The sequence below is a fragment of the Ornithorhynchus anatinus genome, chromosome 4 (genome assembly GCF_004115215.2).
Source record: "Ornithorhynchus anatinus isolate Pmale09 chromosome 4, mOrnAna1.pri.v4, whole genome shotgun sequence".
Taxonomy (NCBI): Eukaryota; Metazoa; Chordata; class Mammalia; order Monotremata; family Ornithorhynchidae; genus Ornithorhynchus; species Ornithorhynchus anatinus.
The window spans coordinates 105926668-105954484 of record NC_041731.1 but is presented as its reverse complement, the minus strand read 5'-3'; positions in this window follow the sequence as shown (position 1 = coordinate 105954484).

The following is a 27817-nucleotide window of genomic DNA, read 5'->3' as shown; positions in this document are numbered from 1 at the left end:
GTGGTAGATCTGGGATTCAAACCCATGACCTCTGACTCCCAAGCCCGTGCTCTTTCCATTTAGCCACGCTGCTCTATAATTAGAAACTGGGTCCTTTGACTCCTAGGCCCACATTCTATCCCAGATTATCTTTCCACAGAAACGTTCTGGGCATGTCACCCCCCTCCCCCAAACTCTCCAGTGGTTGTTTTTTCAATCTCCATACCAAACAAAAACTCCTCACTATTGGCTTCAAAGCTCTGCATCACCTTTCCCATTCCTACCTCACCTCCCTTCTCTCCTTCTGTCTCCCAGCCCGCACATTCCACTCCTCTGGTGCTATCCTTCTCACTGTGCCTCAATCTCACCTGTCCCACCGCCAACCCCTGGCCCACATCCTACCTCTGGCCTGGAAAGTACTCCCTCCTCAAATCTGCCAAAAAATCCCACTTCCCCCCTTCAAAGCCCTACTGACGGCTCACTTCCTCCAAGAGGCCTTCCTAAACCCCCCTTTTCCTCAGCTCCCCCTCTCTTCCACATCACCTCGACTTGCTCCCTTTGCCCTTCCCCTTCTCTCTCCAGCCCAAAGTACTTATGCATATATGGATAGATCTGTAATTCTATTTATTTGTATTGATGCCTGTTTACTTGTTTTGATGTCTGCCTCCCCCCTTCTAGACTAAGCCTGGTGTCGGCAGGGATTGTCTCTATTGCTGAATTGTACTTTCCGAGCACTTAAGACAGTGATCCTCACATAGTAAGAGCTCAATAAATATGATTGAATGAATGAATGAATGAATAGGCCACTTGCCACTTTGTTTGATCTTGGGCAAGTTACTTACCTTATCTATGTGTCTGTTTCCCCACCCATGAAATGGGGATACGATAATGTTTTCCCTACATGTGGAACAGGAAAAGTGTACAACCTGATTATCTTGTGTGTACTCTAGCACTTAACAAACTGTGGTTTAGAGGGAAAAGCAGGGGCTTGGGACTCAGAGGAGGTGGGTTCTAATGCCAGCTCTGCCATTTGCCTGCTGTGTGACTTTGGGCAAGCCACTTAACTTCTCTGTGCCTCAGTTACCTAATCTGTAAAATGGGCAGTAAGACTGTGAACCCCAGGTGAGACATCCTGATTACTTTATATCTACCCCTGTGCTTAGAACAGTGCTTGGCACATAGTAAGTGCTTAAAGTATTATTATTATTATTCATTATTTTTAATTATCAACAAAGCAATAATATAAAAGGACTTGGAATGATCAGTATGACATACTCTTAATTGATTTTGTTGTATCCAGTTTGGCAATGAAACTAAAGATGCCAAGAAACCGGAGAAGAGTGAACAATAAATGTTATAAGACAACGATTGAGGTACTAAACTTTTTTGGTTTTGGGTTTTTGGGTTTTTTTTTTGTGGGGGTGTAACCAGACAGAACAAGGCAGATAACTCGTGAGCTCATGGATTTGGAAATTGATTTAGAGATTCAAAGGTTATTGGTAAGGGGCCTCTCAAAAGGTAACCTTCAGGAGCAAAGCTTATTCTTAAATTAATAAGCAATAAGTACACTGCTCAGCATCGCATTCCACTTACAGCAGCTGGTAAAACTGGGAAGAAAACACATCTACCAACACCAAGTGGGCTTTCCTTCAAGTAACCCCAAACAGACTACCGCTCAAGCCACCCCAAATGGGCTTCCTTTCAAGTTCCAGGGTAAAGTCCCTAGAATACTCACTCCTATCTCCAGTGAGGAGGTGCGGTCGATCTCTCAGCAGCCCACTTTATCTGACAGAGTTAGCATCCCCAACTCTGGGTAGAGGCGAACTCGCCTCATCGATGTGACTGAGTTCCAACTTCTTCAAAGAGATCATGGAGACCCCTCCCCAGGTATATCTAGCTACTTCTCAATCCTCTTCCCTTCCCAGTGTTGCTTCTCTGGACTTCAGTTACTTCATCTATAAAATGTGGATTTAGACTGTTAAGCCCTCAGTGGGGCAGGCACTGCGTCCAACCTGACTACCTTGTATCTCCCTCAGCACTTGGAACAGTGCTTGGCACATAGTAAGTGCTTAACAAGTATTATTATACAGTGCGCTGCACAAGTAAGCACTCAATAAATACCATTGATTATGAGGGCTGATAATCACTTAGAAATCTATCTTGAGACAATACTGTTTAAGTTTATAATGGATAGTAACATTTATTGAAGGTGAACAAGCATTAAAAGATCTCTGTTTCTAGAAAAACTTGACATACAGCACAGCTCATGGTAGCTTCAAGAATTATTCAATTAGCATGAAATATAGTTTACACCAAAATGTTGTTTCAAATGCTTCAGGTAGTTTCCCCCCCAACCCCTTGTGTCTAAGCATGGAACGATGTATTGACCCTATCATAAGAATCAATAATAATAATAGTAATAACTCTGGTATTTGTTAAGTGCTTACTTTGAATCAAGCACTGTTCCAAACAGTGGGATAGAAATTAGATAATCAGATTGGACGCAGTCCCTTTCCCATATGGGGCTCATAGTCTCAATCCCCATTTTACAGGTGAGGGAACTGAGGCCCATAGAAGTAAAGTGATTTGCCCAAGTCACACAGCAGACAAGTGAGTGGCAGAGCCGGGATTAGAATCCAGGTTCCAACTCCCAAGCCCGTGCTCTATCCACTAGATCACAGAAACAGCATTGCTCAGAGGATAGAGCAGAACTGGGAGTCAGAAAGACCTGTACTCTAATCCCGACTCTACCACTTGATTGCTGTGTGAACTTGGTCAACTTACTTAACTTCTCTATGTCTCAGTTTTCTCATCTATAAAGTGGGGATTAAGAATGTGGGTCCCTTGTAGGACTGGGACCATGTCCAACAAGTGCTGTATATACTACAGCACTTGATAACTGTATCTGGAATATAGTAAACACTTAAAACATATCATAAAATAAATATCAATAAAATGCTTCATAAGCACTTGACATTTACCCCACACTCAGGCCCTAGCACTTACCTACACATCCATAATTTATTTTAATCGCCGTCCCCCTCTCTAGACTGTAAGTTATTGGTAGACAGGGAACTTACCTATCAACTTGCATTATACTCTTCCAAGTGCTTAGTAAAGTGCTCTGCACACCATCAGCACTTAATTCATTAATTGATTGATTGAAAGCAATAGACCTCCATTGAAGAGATAGTGTCAAGGCGAGTTTCCTTTTTAGGCATCTAAAGTGAAGTTTTGGTGTCTCTTACATCATTCAGCCCTTATTAAGTGTAACAACTACAGAAGCTGAATATCAATCATACTCAGCATGAGTTTGTATAGAGTGTAAGTTCTTTCAAAACTAACTGCAAACAAAACCACACTCTCTGATTCCTTGAGCAATAAGATAAAAATTATAGCTCAAAATGTTCAATAATGTCTGAAAAACTAGGCCACAGCATCAAGAAGAAAATATCTATTTTCACTTTAAGATTTTTGTACTTTTGAGGGAAAAAAGAGCCTGTGATCGTTTTGCCCTGAAGATATCTGTATATGAGCTTTATCTTTTTGTAGTATTGTGTTGTGTCTATTTTCCAGGTTGGTACTTGCTGAGCTCAGCTCATCTCCCATTGAATAGGACAGCAGGAGGCAGGAATTGTTGCATGCATGTAGACGGTGCTGATTACAAGTTCAAGTTGGACAGAGGTAGATCAACTGTAAAGAAAATGCATGGTACAGGTTGAGGGATAAAGAAAGTAGCTCTTAAGAGTCTACCAGCTCTTATTCTTATTAATGGGGAATAAGCCTTGATGAACTTACTAAATTTGATCTCAATTTATGGCTTTACATTCATTAATAATGATAAAAATAACAATAATGATAGCAATAATAGAACTTATAAATCAACTAGTTGTATTTATTGGCAGCATAAGACAAGACAGTTGAGAGTTTATTATATACACAGCACTCTCAGAGGCACTTGGGAAATAATAATAATAACAATGTTGCCATTTGTTAAGCGCTTATAATGTGCCAAACACTGTTCTAAGCCCTTGGGTAGATACAAGGTGATCAGGTTGTCCCATGTAGGGCTCACAGTCTTCACCCCCATTTTACAGATGAGGAAACTGAGGCACAGAGAAGTGAAGTGACTTGCCCAAGGTCACACAGCTGACACAGTGAAGCTGGGATTAGAACCTATGACCTTGACTCCCAAGCCCGTGTTCTTTCCCCTGAGCCCCGGTGCTTCTCATAGTAGGGAAAATACAAAGCTTGGCAAAGTGGATAGAACACTGGCCTGGGAGTCAGAATGACCTGAGTTCTAATTCCAGTTCCTCTATTTGTCTGTTGTCTGACCTTGGGCAAGTCACTTATCCTCTCTGTGCCTCAGTTACCTCACCTGGGGATTAAGACTGTGAACCCCATTTGGGACAGGGACTGTGTCCAACTTGATTATCTTGTATCTACCCCAGCATTTAGTCCAGTGCCTGGCATATATTAAGGGCATAAACAGAAACCATAAAAATTAGTAAAAGGGCCAACAATCTCTCACCCACTTCTTGGCTATAGCCTGGAACTATACCCTCCTTAGTTTCTAATAGGAAATCATTCTCCTCACCTTCAAAGCCTAATTAAAAGCCCATCTCCTCCAAGAGGCCTTCCCTGAATAAGCTCCCATTTCCTCTTTGACCACTTCCTTCTGTGTCAACCCTGCACATGGAATTGCACCTTTTATTCACCCTTCCCTCATCTCCCCAGTACTTATATACATATCCTAATTTATTAATTTATGTTAATGTCTATCTCTCCCTCTAAGCTGTAAGCTCATTATTGGCAGGGAACTAGCTGACCGACTTTGTCATATTGAATTCCCCCAAGTGCTTAAGACAGTGCCCTGTTCAGAGTAAGCACTCAATAAATAAGATTGATTGACTGATTGATTGATTACAATACAATAGAGTTTGTAGGCATAATCCCTTCCCTCAAGGAGCTGGAATCTATTGGAGAAAATCGTTAAAATGCATACAGGTAGAGGAAGCAGCAGAGTATAATAATACGTACAAACTGCTGTAACCCTAAGTTCTTCATTCAGTAATGATAATAATAATAATAATAATGAGAGTATTTGTTAAGTGCTTACTATGTGCAAAGCACTGTTCTAAGCACTTGGGGGGATACAAGGTGGTCAGGTTGTCCTACTTGGGCCTCACAGTCTTAACCCCCATTTTACAGATGAGGTAACTGAGGCACAGAGAAGTTAAATGACTTGCCCAAAGTCACACAGCCGACAAGTGGCGGAGCCGGGATTAGAACCTATGACCGCTGACTCCCAAGCCTGGGCTCTTTCCACTGAGCCACACTGCTTCCCACAGTGCTCATTTAAGTGCTCTTTATACTAAGAAGCACTGACTGCTTGACTCATTTCTATTCTCTGACATCCTAGAGGCCTCACGCTGCAACGGTTTTAGACAGATTAAAATCAGATTGAACACTTTAAACAGGCAAAGTCTGACAAAGGGCAGCCCCTTCTTCTTAGGAATTACAGTGTATTCAGCTCCTGCACACTTTTTCCAACTGCATTCAGTTTAGAGAGAGAGAGCGAAAAAGCTTGGAACTGGACATGCCTCCTATGGAGCAGCACAGCATTCTGATCTGACCTGTGTTTGTTTATTAAATCGTTGTTTAAGTGATTTATACTCTGTTTCCCACTGAACCTCCAGGACACATGGCAAGCAGCCGACTTGAGGCACATATGTAACAGTGCAGTCTGTCTGGAGCTATACCATGGGTTTCCTCCAAAATATGTATTTGGCCACCTAAAAGAAGAATTGTTCAAAATGGTTGTTTCACCCCCCGCCCCATTTTCAACTTTTACATATGACTATGTACATATGTAATATATATATATTATATATACACATACATATCTGTATACACCCCCCCATATATACATACATATATATACATATATATATATATATATATATTTGTGGGAAGGGTATGAATATGTATGCATACATATATTTGAGAAGCATATAAATGAGAAGCAGCGTGGCTTAGTGGATAGAGCACTGGCTTGGGAGTCAGAGGTCATGGGTTCTAATTCTGACTCTGCCATTTCTGCAGCTCTGTTGTGTGACCTGGGGCAAGTCGCTTAATGTCACTGTGCCTCAGTAACCTCATCTGTAAAATGGGGATTGAGACTCTGAGCCCCAGTGGGACAACCTGATTACCTTGTATCTACCCCAGTGTTTATGACAGTGCTTGGCACATAGGAAGCGCTTAATAAATACCATCATCATCATTATTATTGTTATTATTATTATCATCTGTTTGTGTAAATCTGTATATATAAAAGCTATTCCTGAGGGCAAAATTTTATTTATCCCCTCTCTTCTCAAAACCATCACAACGAACCTACCACTGACATGGTGTTTGATAACCAGAGAAGCAAGAAGCTTCTTCTGTGCTTGCAGTCCATGCAGACGGCTTCCCCGGCTTTGTCCTTTCACAGCCCAAGCTGAGGGGGTCTAATCTCTGGCAGACGAAATGAAATTCCTGAGGTCACTCCCAAACTTGTCCTCCTGTGAGACAGAGACAAGCTGCTGAGCTATTATGTCGACCCAGAAATTACACCACATTCATATCTTTCTTTGATATGAAAGGACTTTTATTTTAGTTTTTCTTTGGCATTTTCACAAGTGAAAAAGGGGGAAAAAGTCCAACATTTTTTCTAGCAGACTCTTCCCTTTCTCTGTGCTGTCTTTTTGTAATTTAGCTTGATTTTCTGCCAATACTTTACTTTTTTGAACTTTGTGCCTTTTTATACACTGGAGAAATCTGAATCAGTGGCCATCCCTCTGGATCAGAAGCTACTCCTCCTTCATCTGGGGCTCCCATGAAGAACAGAAGACGTTGAAAACTTTTTTTTCCCTTGTTTTGGCTCCTTCCCCCACGCTATAGCTTCTATTGCTCCTAAATCCCTGATGTGTTGGATTTTCCTTTATAAGCTTCATTTTTGACTATACAGATCTTCTGAAGACAGGCATTTTGAATAAGAGATTACCTTTCTTTGTAAGCTTCATTTCACCTGGGCTGGGACTAAGGTATAACAAATTCATTTGCTTATTTATTTTATTTACCCAAACACCAAGCATCTCTTTATGCTGTATGGAGTATGTTCGCTTAAGTATGTGCATGCCTGTAGCAATCAGTCATTGGTATTTATTAAGCACTTAACTGTGTGCAGAGCACAATACTGAGTGTTTGGGAGAGTGTAATGCAATAGAGTTCTAAGATGCCTTCCCTGTCAACAAGGAATTTAACAGTCTAAAAGTAACGAACATATTTTTGTACTCTATTGCTTCCTCCTGATTTCATTGAACTATAATATCAGTCCCCTTCCAAACACAGATCTATGGTGTTTTTTCAAGCACTTAGAATAGTGCTCTTCACCTAGTAAGGGTACAATAAATTATATCCATTGATTGATAAATTTTTAATAATGATAATAATAGTGGTATTTGTTAAGTGCTTGCTATCTGCCAAGCACTGTTCTAAGCACTGGGATAGATACAAGGTAATCAGGTTGTCCCACATAGGGCTTACAGTCTTAATCCCCATTTTACAGATGAGGAACCTGAGGCACAGAGAAGTTAAGTGGCTTTCCCAAGGGCACACAGCAGATAAGTGATGGGTGATACTGGTGAAACAGTTCAAAAAAACATCTATTGTAGGTTCAGGTCTCACTGCCCTTTGCAGCCTGATGTCTTATTGGAAGTGTATACTGACTTGCAGTCTGGCCAGAGCCTTCCACATCACTGTAATATTTTTTTCTCTATTTTTTGTCTCACAACACATCATTGGATTGAGGTCTGGGTAGGGAGGAAAATTATGGACAGATTAGGGTCTGAATGAAAACCTTTGGCTATGTGTAGGGTTTCATGGGTGTGAAAGTAACAGAGTCCCAGCTCCTATAAAGCTTCCTTTTTAAGGCTGCTGTTCAAGAGTAAAAAGGCCAAAATAAGGATGGGAGGCTTGGTTCAAGGATTATTTGTGGAGGACAAAACACTGGGTGATAATCATGTGTTGTGGAGGCTTTCTTGGCTGTTAAAGCATGGGATGAACAAATATAGATGCCATTTTTGATTTTGTAATAGTGTGGATTTCAAAAATGAATCCAGATTGTTACCCTCAAAGGATCTTGGTGATGCAGTTACTATAGTCTTGCTTAACAGATAAGGAAACCAAGGCTACCTAGATTTGCTAGCAAGATATTTCCTTTACTGAGTTCGATATTAAACTACTGGAACTAAAACCTAGATTTCATGATTCCCCTACTATATTCTATCCTGTCTAGTTTGTGCTGCTTCTGGCCTGAAAGAAAAAGATTACAATTGGTAGTCTCAAGATGCCTTTCTCACTTCCCCTTCATTTTATCATATTTTCTCCTATCCTTAACAAATAATTTGACATAAATATGCCATATATATTTAAAATAATGAAGGAAATAAACCTTGGTCTCTTTAAATGGAATTCCAATCCACTCATTCAATACCAAATATTATCCTTGGTGTACAATGTTTAATTAATTTTATAGTTCTCCATGGAACATGTAACTAAGATATATTTTTTATCTAAATAACCAATCCTATAATAAGAGCATATTCTTCTTTTTGTGGTATTTGTGAAGCACTTACTATGTGCCAAACACTGTTCAGTGCACTGGGGTAGATAATTCAATTAACTGCATTTTTTGAGCATTTACTATGTTCAGAGTACAGTTCTAAGCACTGGAGAGAGTACAATATAATAAAGTTGGTAGATAAGCTCCCTGCCAACAACGAGTAATCAGTTCTTCTCATAAGGCTCTGTTTTCTGTTACAAATTGATTAAAAAAGCACCTTTAAATATACATATAATTGTCATCTTTTCTCTTTATTCATCCTTTCTCTTTGATCATCCTTTATCTTTCTATACATTAATCTCTTTGGTATTTTTATTGAAGATGGGTTCTTGTGACCATCCTCCAATATTTTTCTGAAATACTACAACCTTACTATATATTAATCATGAATAGCAATGATAGTGGAGAATACTGTAAAGACAGGAGTCAGAAAGACAGGAGGAAAAAGGATAACAGAGGAAGAGAGTCACAAAAAGGAAAGAAAGATGGGGAGCTGAATACAACAGTAACCAAGAATGACATCTCACATGAGCCAAGACCTTACTTGCCAAAGTCTTTTTAGATGATAGATAAATCCTCTGAGCTTCTAGCCACAGAGGAAGAAGTTTTGTCAGGTTCGAAGAAGTTTTGTAAGGTAATCTTTGGATGAGAAAGTGCCTCAGGAAGGCAGTATCTCTAGATGCTTGAGAGGAGTGGAACAGATTAGGGAGGCAGTAAGGAGAGGAGTGGAGAATTTGAGGAGCTAAAACTTCTCCATTTCCATTTGTGACTCTCCTGAGTGATGTTCGTGGTGGGCAATAGGTAAAAGATGGTGGAGGCAGGAGAGAGAGACAGGGCAATGCAGCAGTAAAGGAGATGCTTGGAACCAGACAATGCCAAGAACAGCCACACGTACATTATCCCACTAGAATTCTTGGTTTTGTGTGCCCCATTTCTCCTGTTTGTCCACCCCTTGTGAGTTCTCTACCTTTAACTCACATATAACTATGAAACCGACTTTTCTTGGCTAGACTGCCTCTTACTGCCAGGTTGTGTTATAGGCCCTTACTCTTTATTCTCTCTGAGAGGTGACAGAAAACTTTCTGTGACTATAAGGTACCCCTATCTGCCTTCTCTCACCCTCTGATGGACTCACATGTTTGGCCAGTTGTGAGCAGGATAGAGTAAGGTCTGTAAGGTTACTGAGAAAATTTTGATATGTGAAAAGCAGAGATTCAATAGAACATGAAAGTTGATTTGGCATTTTTGGCTCAAAGTGATTATTTTTGTTCTGCTCACATACTGAAGCTCAGTTAGTTTCAGCACCCTTTGAGATTCCTTTCTATTTGTAGGTTGGCTCTAAAAGCTCTCCAAGGAACCAAACCCAGTCTACTCAGGGATTTCTTTCATTTTCTCTTAAATTTAAAACAGCCACTGCCCCACTGGCACTGCTGAAAGCTTCGTTTTACCAAGAGGAAGCAGATTTCCAAGATTCTGGCCTTCTGCTCTGGAACATCATGGATATTAATAATGTCCTCATCTACCAGTGCCACAGGATGTGCTGCTATCGGCAACGTGTCTTTGAAGTGAAATGAAACCCCAGAGCTTTCATTTGGCTAATGAAAACCTCAGCCAAAGAGTTCCCCCACTGCTGAGCCCATATGGAGCCTTATAATCTAGTTTTGGCTTGGTTCACCAGATGCTGGCCCTGCACATAAGATATGCATCCAAATTTGGATTGAGTGCTAATTATCAGAATGGAAAGCAGATATGCAATCCACAGACATTTCACCCATGGTTATATGATACCCAAGTAGCCCCTTGGCCCATTACCTTGTAGGGAATCGAGATGCATCACCCTGTGTGTAAAAGGACAGAATTTACCTAGTGGAAAAAAAATAATCAAACTGTGGGCATCACCGAGAGAAATTTTTCCTTAAGAAGGTTTTCACTAAAATTCACTTTAGATGCTTCCCTTTTTGCAAAGGCCAAATTGGAATTCCCAGGAACACCTCAAAGAAAGGAAAACAGGCATGAAGAGCATGTTTTCTGTAAGGAGATCTCAGCCTTCCTCTCCTGTACAAATACGCAGCAGTGAGTGGTAGGTTGTCAGGGTTAGGACATGAGGATGTTCTTAGATGCTAGTGTAAAGCAATAATCTTAAAGTAAGTGCTGTACCAACAGGGATATGATGCTAGTTAGAGCAGAGTCAGGAGGCTGAGGCCGAGAGTCAAGTAATGCTAAAAACAAAATCAGTGAGAGGGGAAGGGTCACATGGGGAAAGTAAAGATGAAAGTCAGAGAGAAAACATCTGCAAGGAGGCCCAGGGCTGATGGGGAGGGAAAGAAGAAAGTGGGGCAGATTGTTTGCCATTTTTTTTCGCAATTCATATGTAGGTGGCAGAATGTCCGAAGTCTTATATTAGGGCTGAAACTATCTTTTAATGTGTGTTGTTTCACTGTAGTGCTGTATGTTGACTTCCATAGAAAAAGACAAGAAGGAATAATAGATTTCAGCAAGTATAATCTACTGGAAATATTAAACTAGGGCATTAGAAGAAATAACAAATTAAGGCAAAAAGTCTCAAAAAATCATAATTATATTCTGTTGGCAAAATTATTGTGTCCACTTCTACTTTTACCAATTCTGCCTCATTCCCTGCTAAGTGTTAGATGCCAAGTTCCTTAACAGGATGAGGCTCAGGATTCCAAACCACCAGACTGCCCACTAATCAATTAATCAATTAGTGTATTCATTGAGCACTTACAGTGTACTTGGGAGAGTACAATAAAACAGAGTTGCGGGAGAGGATCCCTGCTCTTTAGGATCTTACCATCTAGCTGTGGCAGAATGAAATTAACTTGAATTATAGATAAGGGAAGGAGCAGAGTATAAGGATATACGTAAATTCTGTGAGACTATGGTGGTGTATCAAAGTGCTTACGGGGTACAGCATAGGCAGTAGAGAAGGGGGGCCAATAGGGTGGGGAAATCAGAATTTAAGGAAGACTTCAGAGGGGAGATATGGTTTTAGTGGGGCTGTGAAGATTGTGGAGAGTGGTGTTTTGTCATATGTGAAGGGGAAAAATGTTCCAGGAGCATTCAGTGAGAGCTTGTCAACCAGGCTTGGTGACAAAGTTGAATAGTGGTGCACTTTCCTAAGTCTAAGTGCTTAGTAGATCAATAAATACTATTGATTGAGGAAACCCAATAAATTGATGGTACCTCTGGACGTTTCTCAAACATAGACTCAAAAATTTAATCTAATAGGATGGAGAGAAAAAGGGTAAAGCTAAATCAACTGCAAATGTCAGTATTCATTCAGCCTTTGGTAAACTACCAAAAATGTACAAGTTTCCTTAACACACAAAGTTCTGAGGATATACACTTACAAAGTCATCCAAAACATGTCCTAGCAGCAAGAGGAATTTTAAAACTGTGCTTAACTTTATGATTTGGGGTTCCTTTCAAGGGATTCTAGGAATGTAATTCTTTGGGTGAAAGAGCTACAAGAATATATTTCTTTTTGTCTTTCAGTCCTTTGACTCAGTTTCATGCTTAACAGGGACTAAAATATTTTCACAGTTAAACTCTGACAACATCAGTGCTTCCAGTTTAGTTACTCCACAGCTTCAGAGTCTGTGGTGAGTACCTGCTTCATGTGCCCCAAGATTCAACACTTTTACTAAGACCTCTGACGGCCAGTTGGTGATAGTATTTGGAGGATACATTAACCTGCATAAAATGACTTTGACCCATTTTTGGGGCTCCTGAAAAATCCTATGATATTGGAAAATAGCCAAAAACCATGAACATGTTCTGTTGCACTGTGATTCCGTTCCATGTATGTCACTAGTGTCAAATGCATCCAAGAGGGTTCAGACAAAAAGATGGAAAATTTCTCAGCTGGAGTATGCAGGAGCATGTGTAGGAATCTACAATAGCTATTTCTCTGCTGTAGATTTAAAAACCTGCAATTCTGTCATGTCTACATAGTGATACCCAAAGACTACCCAGAAAGATTTGGAATGTTTACTTTATGATTTTTTTTTTACAGTTTTAATTCCTCAGAGATAGATACATGCAGTATATATAATTCTCATGTTAGCATCCCTTAAAGCTAGAGTTCTTCCTCTTTAGAATGGGTATTAAAAATTTTCCAGCCTTTTATGCTGGCATTCAGATTTGTGATGATCTTTGCCACATTTCTAGTTCCAAGCTGAACAGTCAAAGCAATGGAAAGTGTGTTTTATCCCTGAAGGATATTACTGCTTGAGACAACCTATAAAAGTTAAATTTATTTAATACTTGCAGCAAGTCAACACTTTTATGATTAATATAGCTATTGACCGCAGCCTTTTTTATATACCATTTCTAGGTTGTGCTTGAAGATCTCAATAAATCATCTAATTTCACTGAGTTTGGGGCACTGCCTAAGGAAGCTTTGGCCGAACATTTTTTAGTTATTGAGGTACACACAACAGACTTTCTGTAAATGCTCAGGCTTTATTTACTATCTTCCCCTCCTCTGCAATGAAATATGAAAACAAATGACCGGACAAATTGAAAGAATAATAGCAAAAACTGCCTGAATTTTCACTGTCCTTCCAAAAAGAAATACACTATTATGTTTCACTACTGGTTTATTTATTTCTTCCGTGAAACTGATTAGATGAATCTAATTTCCCTTCTAGCACAGCCTGTTTTAATGCATTAAATTGTAAATGAAGATTGTTTTAAGAGACTGTTATGCAACTGCTAAGAAAGTGTCAAGATAAGATAAGTGTCAAGATAAGAAGCAGCATGGCTTAGCAGATAAAGCCGGGCCGTAAAGTCGGAGAGTCCTGTGTTCTAATCCTCGATCCTCTACTTGTCTGTTGTGTGGCTTTGGGCAAGTAACGTAACTTCTCTTTCCCTCAGTTACCTTGTCTGTAAAATGGGGATTAAAACTGTGAGATCCAGTGGGGACAAGGACTGTGTCCAAACTGATTAGCATGTATCTACCTCACTCTTTAGTGGAGTTCCTGGCAACAATAAGTGCTTAACAAATGCCATTAAAAATAATCAGTATATACACAGACACAGAAGGAACACTGCCCAGTTCAATGAGGATGGACTTGACAGAGAAGCAGCGTGGCTCAGTGGAAAGAGCTCGGGCTTGGGAGTCAGAGGGCGTGGGTTCTAATCCTGGCTCTGCTGCTTGCCAGCTGTGTGACTTTGGGCAAGTCACTTAACTTCTCTGTGCCTCAGTTACCTCATCTGTAAAATGGGGATTAAGACTGTGAGCCCCACATGGGACAACCTGATCACCTTGTATCCCCCAGCGCTTAGAACAGTGCTTTGCGCATAGTAAGTGCTTAACAAATACCACCATTTATTTTTATTTAGAGGACCTGGATTCTAACCCTGACTCTGCCACTTGTCTAGTAATAATTGTGATATTTGTTAAGTGCTTACTATGTGCCAAGCACTGTACTTGGCACTGGGAGAGATACAAGATAATCAGGTGGGAAACAGTCCCTATTCCATATGGGGCTCACAGTCTAAGTAGGAGGAAAAACAAGCATTTTACCGATGAGGAAACTGAGATATAGTAAAAGTTAAGTGACTTGCCCAGGGTCAAAGAGAGGCAAGAGGTAGAGCTGAGGGATTAGAATCCCGGACCTCTGACCTCCAGATCCACATTCTTTTTCATTCATTCATTCATTCAATAGTATTTATTGAGCGCTTACTATGTGCAGAGCACTGTACTAAGCGCTTGGAATGAACAAGTCGGCAACAGATAGAGACAGTCCCTGCTGTTTGACGGGCTTACAGTTTAATCGGGGGAGATGGACAGACATTCTTTTCACTAGACCAAGCTGCTTGCCTGCTGTGTGACCTTGGATAAGTCACTTTAACTTCTTTGTATCTCAGTTTGCTCCTCTGTAGAAGGAATGTTCAATCTGTATTCTCACTCTACTTAGAATGTGCTTCCCACCTGGCACAAGAATTGTGTCTGACCTAATTAACCTGTATCTACCAAGGTGCCTGGCACATAGTAAAAGCTTAAGAAATATCACAGTTAAATCAATAAATCATTTGTTGGTATTTATTGAGTGCATAATATTCATAGACCACTGCACTAAACATTTGGGAAAGTACAATTCAATGGAGTTGATTGACCACTCCCTGCCCACAAAGAGTTTAGAGTCAAAAATGAATTCTAGAGAGGGGAAATACTAATATATAAGTATATCTACATAAGTCTCTGTGCTGTGGGGCTGGGGAGAGTATCAAAGTGCTTAAAGGATTATAATTATTATTATTTCAACCCTCCCAATTTGATAAACACCCCACACCACAGCCTCAAAATACACACAGGTCAGTACCTTTCAGAAAGCGGACACATACTCAAATGTCCTACTAACTTTTTAAGAGTTATATTATTTTTAATTCTGGAATTTTTTCATCCTGAAACTCCCCTACCTCTACAAAGGCCCCATCTTATAACAATAAACTAAATGATAGGATCCGAATGGCTTTAATAAGAATAGACCAAATAGAAATGCCACTGACTATATGATTGTCCAGGATGAAAGAGACTAGCAGCACAGAGGTGAGATGTAGAAAAGAAGAATAAGAGAGAAATTAAATGATTCCTGGAACAACAGTAAGAAAGGCAGCTAGGGAAAAAGGTACATAGTGATAATACTGTGGTGAGGGTCTGGCCTAGTGAGGCACACACCTCAGTGACCAACAGCTGTGAAAACTTGGTTCTGTCCCTTCCTACCCCTTCTCCTCCTCTTATCAACTTATCAGTCAATGAGTATGCACTGTGTGCAGAGCACTGCGCTAAGGGTTTGGGAAAATGCAATCCAGTGGAATTGATAGATGCAATCCTTGCTAACGATGTGTTTATAGACATGGGGAAAAATACAGAGGTTATTTGGCTACATTCTTAATGCAGCCCTGGTCATTATATCATTATTGCATCATTTTTTGCCATCTTCCATTCTGCCCCTGAATTGTACTTTCCAAGTGCTCTGCACACAATAAGCGCTTAATAAATACAATTGAATGAATGAATGAATGAATGAATGAATGAATACCTCTAGTTTGCCCTGGTCTCCAGATCATCAGGCCTGGGATTCAGTGGACTGCTTGTGTGGCCTTGGGAAAGTCGCTTAAATTCTGTTTCCTCATCTAAATGGAGATTTATTACCTTTTATCCCTCCTGCTTGGACTGAAAGCCCCATGTGGGACAGTGACTGAATCTAACACAACACTTAGAACAAAGTCAGCACGTAATAAGCAAGTTAGAAGAGCTGGTTTCTAATCCTAACTCCACCACTTCGTCTGCTGGGTGACCTTGGCCAAGTCACTTAATTTTTCTGTGCCTCAGTTTGCCTCATCTGTAAAATGGCGGCAAAGACTGTGAGCCGTATGTGGGACGGGCACTGGGTGCAACCCGATTAGCTTGTATCTACTCTAGCACTTGCCTGGCACATAGTAAGTGCTTAACAAATACAATAATGAAAATGATAATAATAGTGATGATAACAATGGTACATATGACCCTCAATTCAAGCTTTTTTTCCTGAATCATCAAGTTCAAGAAAATCTACATTTTACTGAAACTGATTTACTTACTAGTTTGTAAATTGCCTTTTTTTAAAATTCACCTTGGATTTCCATGGGAGGTATCAGTCTTTTCAAATCCCCAAGGCCAAACGTGGTTCAGATAATGTAATTTTCAAATAGATAGTATGGACTATACGAACACTTTGACATTTATTCAAATATGAAAACATGTAGTATTATGTTTTGTGTACTCTCCCAGTACTTAGTAGAGTGCTCTGCTCATAAGTGCTCAATAAATGATTGATAATAAGAATTGAAACAATGGTGATTCACTGTGGATAATGTTTATGTTATTGATAACTGAAATAGTGATCACTAAGATCATTTGACAATCCTATACATGATATTATTTTTGTCATATCCTGATTGAATTTTGAATTTAGGAACCTATTGAAGGTGAAACTATAAACCAAAGAAAGAAAGGGAAAAGTGAGAAATTTACTCCTGGAATCTTCTCCTTCCTGGAAAATACATTTTCCAGAATTCTCTGAGAAACTGAACCTTTCTAGAAGAAGGAAGATTGGTCATTAAAAGCCTACAAGGAGTTTAGCCAATCATCAAGGCAGGCAGACCTTTATAATTCAAGAGAAGTAATGGTTTTGCTTACTCTTTCCTTTTGTAGTGGTGGCTTTTTTAAACAAAAAACTCACAGCTCCCAGCAAGTATAAACTCTCCTCTGTTCATGTGTTTTCTAAGGGATATAACTTACTGAAGCCTATGACGTTCAGAAAGTAACAAGTTGGATTTATGCTTTTTCTCTTATATTAAAGATGAAATTCTTGTATCTGAGGCTTCCCATACTGATTTAAGAATACCTGAAGCACCCGTGAAATTCCCCCTGGTTCCTTTACTACTAACCCTGATTAACCAGCTTTCATGAAAAGCCATATGGGTTACTTCTGCAATATTATGATGTAAAGCTTTAAAATGCCCAAAATGTAATAGTTATTCACCATATGCTTTGTGTACACAAATGCTCCAGGAGAAGCAGGGAAAGACATTTAGGCTATAGTCCTGGACCACATAAGAATAGGTACATAAACATATGCTCATGGTTATTCTCAGAGAATATCTCCTTAGGTCAACCTAACCCCTAGTGTCTGAGGAGAAAAAGCTACTGGGCCCATGTTTAATGTATCTGACACACTAGCTAATCAGGATGGAATGAGTTAATCAGACTTGCAGATGGGCTGAAATTGGATACAAGCTTGTAAAAATGTTCACCTGCTCTAACTCCTATTCTTTTCCAACTGCAGTTCCCATCTCTTTAGTTAAATGCTCTTGAGGCTTTCTAAACACTAGCCAACACAAATGACCATGCATTTCTCAAGGGATGTTCTTTTGTTTGGTTTCTGGAGGCGCAGAAGCACCAGGTAAAGACAAGTCTCTTTCCTCCTCTTTCCCTGATGGGTGCTTGAGTATTTTGAATGGTAAAATAGTGGGATAATTTTGTCACGAATATAAGGTTGGTATGGAGGTTAACTGGTCTCTTCCTCCACATTGCAACCTCATTGTGGGTAGGGAGCATGCACTGCTATATTATACTATTCCAAGTTCTTAATGCAGTGCTTTGCACATAGTAAGCACTCAATAAATACCGCTGGTTGATTGCTCCCTTCCGACCCTATGGTTGGACAGAGTTCTTCCATTACAGAAGGGCTTTACAGCACTATCTTCATTCATAGCATTAGTTCAATTTACTTCTTACAGCACTGCCTCAGAGGAAGAAGGATTAAGACAAGGTGCATTGGACTCACAGAGAAATGGCTGCAGTGGGGCAGAGGAAAGGTCAACTTAACTCTCCCTTTCCTGGCCTCTTTATCAGTCATCAGGTGAAGTTACCAAAGAGTATCAATATGTACATTTTCCAATGAAGTAAATGTTGTATATCTTATTATGAAACTTCTCTCACTCAATGAAATTCTATTAATGTAGCTAGCTATATTACTCTACTATCAACCCATTCTCTATGACAAAAATAGAGATGAGTTGGTTTCCTTGTTGTCCCCCCAGTGCTTTTTTTGTATAATCCCACCACTTGGGTCTCTCTCTTTTCCTATTCCTCAAAAACCTCTAATGGTTTCCCATTCATGCTTCCACAGGAAACAGGAATTACTAGCTTCTGTTTTTAAGACACTCAGTCAGCACACTTCCTTCTACTTTGTGTAACCTATCTCCTACTACAATCAAAATTGCACTCTACTCCTCCTTGATCTCATCTATCCTGTTGCCAACATCTTGCTCATGTCTTTTGTTTCCCATCCCTTTCATATATGATAGTCCACTGCTGTCTTTGACCTTCCTAAAGTCAAATCTCCTACAAGATACTTTGCAACTCTAAGCGCCCATTTCCTTGATCTGCCCTGCCCTCTCTGTTGATTATTCACATGGCTGAAGAAGCATGGTGTAGTGGATAGAGCACAGGCCTGGGAGTCAGAAGGTAATGAGTTCTAATCCTGACCACCTATGTGCAATATGACCTTAGGCAAGTCACTTCACTTCTGTGTGACTCAGTTACCTCATCTGTAAAATGAAGGTTGACACTGTAAGCCCCCAGTCAGACAGGGACTTTGTCAAACCCAGTTTCCTTGTTTCCACCCAAGAGCTTAGTAAAGTGCCTGGCACAAAGTAAGCACTTAGCAAATAACATCATTACTATTATTAATCTTCATTCACTTTGAGGTTCAGCCCAGTCCCACAGCACTTATATGTGTCCTATACTTCTCCTATCTCTACCTTATTTAAATGCCTGTATCTCCCCTAAACTAAGATGCTTACTGGCAGGGATTGTGTCTACCAACTCTGTTGTATTGAATTTTCCCAGGTTTTTAATGTAGTGGTCGGTACTGAGTAAGTACTCAAATATTGATTGCTTAGTATGCAGTTCTGGGTATTTTGGGGCAAAAAATTGTCTCTAACTTTGGTTATGAATCCATCCCTCATGTCTAATACTTTTCCTGTGAGAATTGGTTCTAACTTGTATTGCAGTTTTCAAGAACCACCAATTTTACCCAATTTTATTCTTGGTTCAACTGAACTTCTTTACCCTATGTCAGGTCATAGAAAATAGTGCCTTCTGGTGCCTAAAGTGTAAGAAAGCTGTGCCTGTCGTCCAGTCCTGCCCTTCCTTTGACATTCTTGGTCTTTCTTGAGTTTATACCAAACTCTCCCCTCACCAGGAGAAATGCTCTCTGATGATGATTCATACATATTTCCTTTCTAACTATGCCCTGAGGGAACTAGGTTAACTTTTTCAGCCCCTTCCCCAGCAGTAAGTCAAATTGGCTGACAGCTGCTCTGACAAACATGCTTCTCTGAAGGGCTTTCATGGTAAAATGATGGGAGCAGATCCACATGTTGACCTGAAGATACAATTTCCAATCTGACATGGGAATGGGAAAACAGGATACAGGAGGGGAGAATATATCAGATGTGAGGTGGCATAGTGGGTAGAGCATGAACCTGGGACTCATAAGGTCATGGGTTATAATCCTGGCTCTGCCACTTGTCTGCTATGGGACCTTGGGTGAGTCACTTCACTTTTTTGGGCCTCAGTTACCTCATCTGTAAAATGGGGATTGAGAATGTGAGCCCCATGTAGGACAGGGATTGTGTCCAACCTGATTTGCTTCTGTTCACCCCTGTGCTTAGACAGTGCCTGGTACATAGTAAGCACTTAACCAATACCATTATTATTATTGGGGGGCTACAAGTCTGGGTGAATCAAAAAAACCCTATTCCAATTGAAGGAACCATTTTGGTTTAAGGATTTCATATTTTGTTCTCATGTAGCGCATCAGTTTTGTATGTGAAGTGTTCATAACTGTCTATTTATAAATCCCATCTAGGGAAAGTTTAATCCTATTTTCAAGATGTTGGAAAGTCAATTGATCTAGTACAAATTAATGGTCAATATTAATCATACAAAATGTATGAGATTGGCTCTAAGACAGAGGCTGTTACAAATAATGTTTTAATTATTAGGGCTCCTAGAGGTCTTTTTTAATAAAAAGAAATAGAAGTGTGACAGGAATTCCAAATTCTCTGTTCTGGGCCTAGGCTAGCCACAGTGCAAATTATATTGAAAGTTGTTGAACCTTTACTGCTAATATGTGTTTTTCAATGTAATATCTGAGTTATTTCAAATTGCAATAGTTGATTTCTAATCTGTATGCAGAAAAGCTATTTTAAATGCTCAAGCCATTCTTTAGCTTTAATTGCAGCCAAAGCAGCAGTTTTGGCTCATTTCTTATTGCCTTGCCCCTAAAGCAATAAAGCCATATTGTTAGAACCAAAATACTTACAGGAGTAGAACAGCCAGTGAGCATGTTCAGTCATTAATTTGAAAGGGGGATTTAGAATCACTATAGTAAACCCAGAAAAACAACACTGAGAAACAATGTCAGGGTGAGCCTCAAGAGATCTTATGATTTTAGTTCCAGCAAACATTTGGCAAAGATTGTAGAGTGAGTTAGTAGGGAAATAAAATATTTCCAAGCATGGAAGCTGAGAGAGAGAAAAATGAGAAAATGGAAGGGAGTTGTTAGAGTGAGATCACTGTATTGTGAGCTCATCCAGATGGGCTTCCTCCCTCTTCACCCACCTCCCTGGATCCTCAGTACTAAGTTTGGCTTTTAAAAAAGTAAAAAGATCAGGGATGTTATTAAAAGGGAAAGGATTTTTTTTTGCTAATGAGAAAATTCAGAGAAGTAAACTTGCATCCACCTCACCAGAGATGGCAAGAATTCACTTTTGTTACCCCTTAACACATACATACTACAAGCATACATAGACACATCCACACACTAATACTATTCTCATTTTTCAGCCTCTATTGCTGGTCCCTGGACATCTGGCCCACAGAGACCTTGTTGCTAGGTTGGTTAATTTGTTCTTGGAAGGATTTTTTATTACCTCTAACAGCAATGAGAACAGATGACTTTTTACAAGCCTAAAACAATAGCAATGAGTGCAGTCGCCTGGAAAACAATTGTCTTTCACCTGTTTCTCACCTGAAGCAGGTAAGTTTTTGTAAGCACTGAGTTTCTGAAAAACAGGGGTGTTCATTGTGGGAAGGGTTTGTAAGTCATAAAAAGAAATGAAAAAAAAAAAGATAGTGACTGTTCATATTTTGTCCTTCCCATGCAGCAAAGGAGCCTGATAGGCCTTTGTTGCCTAGAAGGCCAATGTGATGTGTGTGAAGGGAAATGTGAACTAACTAGTAAGGGTATGTGTCTTTCGAGAGATAGCTTTACTTCTCAGCACAGAATTGTATTACAGCATGTAATGCTCCACTACTATGGTATCAAAAAATATGTATCCATTTCCTGAATGCATACCTCTTGATCTTGGGCAGGGGCAGAGGTGCAAAGAGCAGACAGGGCAATTGACCAATCATTCCTCCATGGCTGCCAACTACATCCAGCTGGGTCGGTTTAAAGAGCAAAGCTATTTTACTTGTAAATTCTCCTATTCACACCCCGATTCTGTTCTGTTGGAAGTCAGCCCTGTACATGGTGGTGGCAGTGGTGGGGAGCGGTGTATGTGTGTGTGTGTGTGAAGCAGCGAGTATCGGGAAAGAGTGGCTCAGTGGAAAGAGCCTGGGCTTCGGAGTCAGAGGTCATGAGTTCGACTCCCGGCTCTGCCACTTGTCAGCTGTGTGACTGTGGGCTAGTCAGTTAACTTCTCTGGGCCTCAGTTCCCTCATCTGTAAAATAGGGATTAAAAGTGTGTGAGCCCCACGTGGGACAACCTGATTACCCTGTATCTCCCCCAGCGCTTAGAACAGTGCTCGGCACCTAGTAAGCGCTTAACAAATACCAACATTATTATTATTATTAAGGGCTTGGGAGTTAGAGGTCATTAGAACCCCAGATCTGCTGCTTGTCAGCTCTGTAACTTTGGGCAAGTCGCTTAACTTCTCTGTGCCTCATTTATCTCATCTGTAAAATGGGGATTAAGACTGTGACCCCAAGTGGGACAACCTGATCACCCTTTCTCCCCCTCAGCACTTAGAACAGTGCTCTGCACATAGTAAGTGATTAATAAATGCCATCATCATAAAGAATACATGGAGTGGAAAGCCCTCCTCATTTCCCCTACCAATTTATTTATACCAAGTCTTTGAGAGGGGACATCCAAGGGCATTCAAGATGATGATGATGGCATTTGTTAGGCTCTTACTAAGTGCCAATCACTGTTCTAAGTGCTGGGGGGGGTTACAAGGTAATCAGGTTGTCCCACGTGGGGCTCACAGACTTAATCTCCATTTTACAGATGAGGTGACTGAGGCCCAGAGAAGTTAAATGACTTGCCCAAAGTCACACAGCTGACAAGTGTCAGAGTTGGGATTAGAACCCATGGCCTTTGACTCCCAAGCCCCTGCTCTTTCCACTGAGCCATGCTGTTTCTACGAACTACTTATCTTAAATTGGCTTGCTTTCAGAGATGTGCATTTTTCATAATTAAAACAGAAAACATTCAAAAATCCTAGTGGAGCAGTTGAGATTAGGGGGATTTAAAGCAGCAGAGAGGAAGGAGTTCATCAGAGGAGCATGGCCTAATGGAAAGAGCACAGGTCTGAGAATCAGAAAGACCAGGTTTCTAATCACCACTCTGCTGCATGTCTTCTGTGTGACTTTGGACACGTCATTTGAGTCCTCTGTGCCTCAGTCTGTAAAATGGGGAGTAAGGCTGTGAGCCTCATATGGGATGAGACCTGCCCCCACCCCCTCATGCCCCTTGACCTCCAACCCCACAGTCTGAGGTACAGGGCCCACTCAGCAATCACAACAAAAAAGTAGCATGTCTCAGTGGAAAAAGCCCGGGCTTGGGAGTCAGAGGATGTGGGTTCTAATTCCAACTCTGCTGCTTGTTAGCTGAGTGACTTTGGGCAATTCATTCATTCAATAGTATTTATTGAGCGCTTACTATGTGCAGAGCACTGTACTAAGCGCTTGGCACTGTACTAAGCGCTTGGCACTGTACTAAGCGCTTGACTCTATGCCTCAGTTTCCTAATCTGGAAAATGGGGATTAAGACAGTGAGCCCCATGTGGGACAACCTGCTTACCTTGTATCTACTCCAGCACTTAGAACAGTGCTTGGCACATAGTAAGCACTTAAATGCCATCGTTATTATTATATGGACTGTGTTCAAGCTGATTAGTTTGTATCTATTTCAGAGTTTAGTATACTGCCTGGCAAGCAATAAGCCTTTAGCAAGTACCATCAGACCATAAATTCCATGACCAGAATATTTTGATATTGTACCGTGGCTTGTGTGACTATTTTGTTGGGCCACTGCTACCGGGTTCATGCTCATGAGAAGCAGTATGGCATAGTGCATAAATCTTGGGCCTGGGAGTCAGAAGACTGTGGTTTCTAATCCTGACTCTGACATTTATCTGCTGTGTGACCTTGGGCAAGTCACTTCACTTCTCTTTGCCTGTTACTTCATCGGTAAAATGAGGATTGAGACTCTGAGCCCCATGTGGGACAAAGTCGAGCTCCAATTTATTTTTATCCACCCCAGTACTTAGTAGAATGCCAGGCACATATTGAGTGCTTAACAAAGACCACAATTATTATGTTGCATTTTCAGTGGTCCCCACTTTACAGAGATTATTGTGAGTTTTCAAAACTAGCTACTGCATTATAAGATTTCTGTACAGCTACTGAAGCATCTACTACTTTTAAACAAAAAAGCATTGGAAATCTAGGGTCCCAGGTGAAGGGATGAGTAAACAAATTCTTCTGAAGATCAGCATGTATTTGAAATACAATTTGCACCTGGTGACAAAAGTTGCAAAAAGTCAATCCCTGATGGGGTAGAACTTTTTAAATCCTTGAAACAGCAGATAGGCTCAAGGCTATTTGTTGTATTTGCAATGAAAGTGTAATCCAGTGTAATATGCAGGTAGTTACCCATTTGAGAAAGCCAGCTGTGATACTATGGAACAACAGCCCCTTCCCCACCAAATGAGCTGTTAAGAGAACAAACAGAACTGCTAAAAGACTAATAAGAACTCTAGGAAGAAAAAAAAAACTGCAGATAAAGTTGCATGTCATTGTTCTTTCAGAAGTGAGAGCAATAGGAATTCTGGTGATTCCCACAGAGTATATTTTAGATACCAAACATGGAATTTAGGAGAACTCAGCATAGTTGGAGCTGTTTAAACTATGCTTAGAAAATCTAATCATTCAAAGTTTGTTTTCACTAAAACTTGGAACATGTTTAAAAAAAGCTGTAATTGTGTTTTTATAAACCTTAAGTTTCACTGGGTAAAATGCATTTCTAGAATCTGGTAAATTCACATCCGTTTCATTATGGTTTATCACAGATGTCCATACAAAAGTGATTTGGCTGCATAAGGCCATCTTGATGGGTGTTTCATTATTTTGTGTGTCCAAACTTATCATCTTGTATCCACCCCAATGCTTAGCACCATGCTTAAACACATAATATGAGTTTAATAAAAACTGTAATAGTCAAAAGGGAAGTCAGGATGCCAATTTTGACTGTCCAGGATTCACAGTGGTAAAAGGTAAATTTAGCGAGACTCGCTTGCTTTAGTTTGAGAGGTAGAATACGTAAAACATTCATGATACATTTAAGATAAACATATGTTGATTGTCATAATATAGAGGTTTTAGTGGTGAGCCCACAACAAGCTGCCTCACCAGTGACTGTTTTTGATCCCATAAACAACAAGGAAGAGACTTTGTGAAGCCACTAATGGTCTCTACCTGAGTCAGGTGATTGCTGGTGGGTGGGGGCATAGCATGGAGGGAGGGGTGGCTTTCTCTCTCTGTCCTACCAGGTAACAGGCCTGGACTAATCAATGACTGCCACATAGGCCATACTTTCAATGCCTAAAACAGATAAAAAGAGCACCTGGAGGCAGTGTAGAGGCAGAGGATCATGCTGGAGAAGTAGAAGGTAGCAGCAGTTGGAAGCAGAAAAAAGAAGCATTGGCAGATTGGGCTCCTTTGACCAGCAGAGTGGTATTGGACCCTTGGGGGGGGGGGGTGGAGTGAGTGAGTACATGTATGTGTCACTCCCTTGCACTTTGGTAAAACTGGGTCTATTATATGTCACTGAGGCTCATCTGATCCAGGTTGGTACCTAACAGGGGTTCGTGCCAGCTTGTGACTAAGAAATCTGGTTACACATTTCTCTTTGAGAATATATCCCTCAGCCTAGACTGTGTCACTGAACAATATAACTCCTGCTTCTCAGGGGAAACTCACCACTCCAAAAAGCCTTTCCATTCAACCCCTTCAACTCATAGCCTTGCCTATCAAAGGCTTACGGACAAGCCCCAAAGGTGTTTTGGTGTGTGTCTCCCTGTAGGAATAAGACTTTTGGATTTAAGTGAATTTTCAAGGAATAGTGTAGATTGACTGCTTTTTGCAGAGGGCTATAGTAAGTGCTTAGATGAGTATAGTGCAACAGCATGCAGTCACATTTCCTGGAGACAGACATTAATATAAACAGCTAATAATACATAACTTAAATATGTGTCCAAGTGCTGTTGGGTACAGGGTGGGGCAAATGTCAGTTGCCCAAAAGTCACAGTGATTTAACGTAATGTTTAGATCCTTAAATCTCCTTCTTCTTCAACCCTTTTCAAACAATAGGCAATTTAATAGTAGTGTCTTCAGGGAATAGCTAGGTATTTGGTGGGTCAGATTCAATGATAAACTGAGGTACCTAAAGGTCATTTTCTTAAAGTTCAAGAATTATTATCCAGGGTATCTGACTTGCTGTTTTCTTTATGGTCTTTTACTGACCCTGCACAGTTTCAGGCCAGTGGTTTGGGAAGTTGATACTAGTAAGGTGTAGGGGAGAGAAGGTGGCTGTATGGTGAATGGACTTATTTAATTTTATTTGCATAAACTTGAGACTTTAGTATTTCACTAATTGATTAAAGTGGCAATGAGTGGGATGGGCTGCTAATGCTGGTATTTAAGTGCTTACTATGTGACAATCACTGTTCTAAGCACTGGAAGCTACATTTACTGAATGAATGTTTACTCTGTATATGGAGAAACAGCATGGCATAGTAGAGAGAACCATGAGCCTGGGAGTCAGATAATGGGTTCTAATTTTGAATCCTCCACTTGTCTGCTGCGTGATCTTGGGAAAGTCTCTTCACTTCTCTGTGCCTCTCTTACATCATCTGTAAAATGAGGATTGAGAATGTGAGCATCCCATGGGACAGGGAGGACTATGTCCAAGTCAGTTTGCTTGTACCCACCCCAGTGCTTAATATAGTTTCTAACCTATAGTAAGCACTTTAACAAATATCACAATTATCCCAACAGGAAGAAGCAATTAATTCAAATGGTATTAATAGTGAAACACTTTTTAAAATGAAAAAATCTACTTGTATAGCAAAAAAGGTAGTGAATAAATTTGGTAGTCTATTTTTAGGCATGGTTTTTTAGGTCGATTGTGAGGAACCAAAATAAGGTCATTTTATTTGTGACTACTCTTAAGTAATAATAATAATGTTGGTATTTAAGCGCTTACTATGTGCAGAGCACTGTTTTAAGCGCTGGGATAGACACAGGGGAATCAGGTTGTCCCACGTGGGGCTCACAGTCTTCATCCCCATTTTTACAGATGAGGTAACTGAGGCACAAAGAAGTTAAGTGACTTGCCCACAGCCACACAGCTGACAAGTGGCAGAGCTGGGATTCGAACTCATGACCTCTGACTCCAAAGCCCGTGCTCTTTCCACTGAGCCACACTGTAGTGATCAAGTTTGGTTTTATATTAGAAGGCACTTAAGATAGGTATAGTGCCAGATAATACTGTGAAATTTCTTAAAATAAAACCAGGAAATATTCTGTAGAAGCTATTCATCTTTTTTTAAACCCGCCCATCTGACTTTAATCAGCTCCTTTTTGTACCATATTGATTTTTATAAATAAAAATGATTACTGTATCTGTTAAGCACCTATTACATGCCGAACATTGTCCTAAGTGCTGGGGTAGATACAAGGGATTTGGTTTGTCCCACGTGGGGCTCAGTCTCAATCTCCACTTTACAGATGAGGTAACTGAGGCACAGAGCAGTTAGGCTATTTGCCCAACCTCTCACAGCAGACAAGTGGTGGAGCTGGGATTAGAACCCATGTCTTCTGAATCCCAAGCCTGTGCACTTACCACCAGGCCAAGCTGCTGCTTTCTAATAATAATAATGATGACATCTATTAAGCACTTACTATGTGCAGTGCACTGTCTAAGTGCTGTTATATCATTCATCTTTCATAACTGATGGAATATTACCCGATACTGTGATTTTTTCTTTCAGTAGGCTTTTTAAAATGGAAACTTTTGTGTATTAGAATTAAAAACAGAATAACCAAATTCCAAAAACAGGCATGTGATGTCTCATTTATTATGCAAGATGCACAAATAATATGACACCACATTCTAGTTTGTGGAAGACACATAACCCAAATCTAGACAGTGGCCTAGTGAAAAATGCATGGAACCAGTGTTCTAGTTTAGGTTCTCTATCTGCTGTTTTGTTCATTTTTTCTTTTTTTTTTTTTCCTA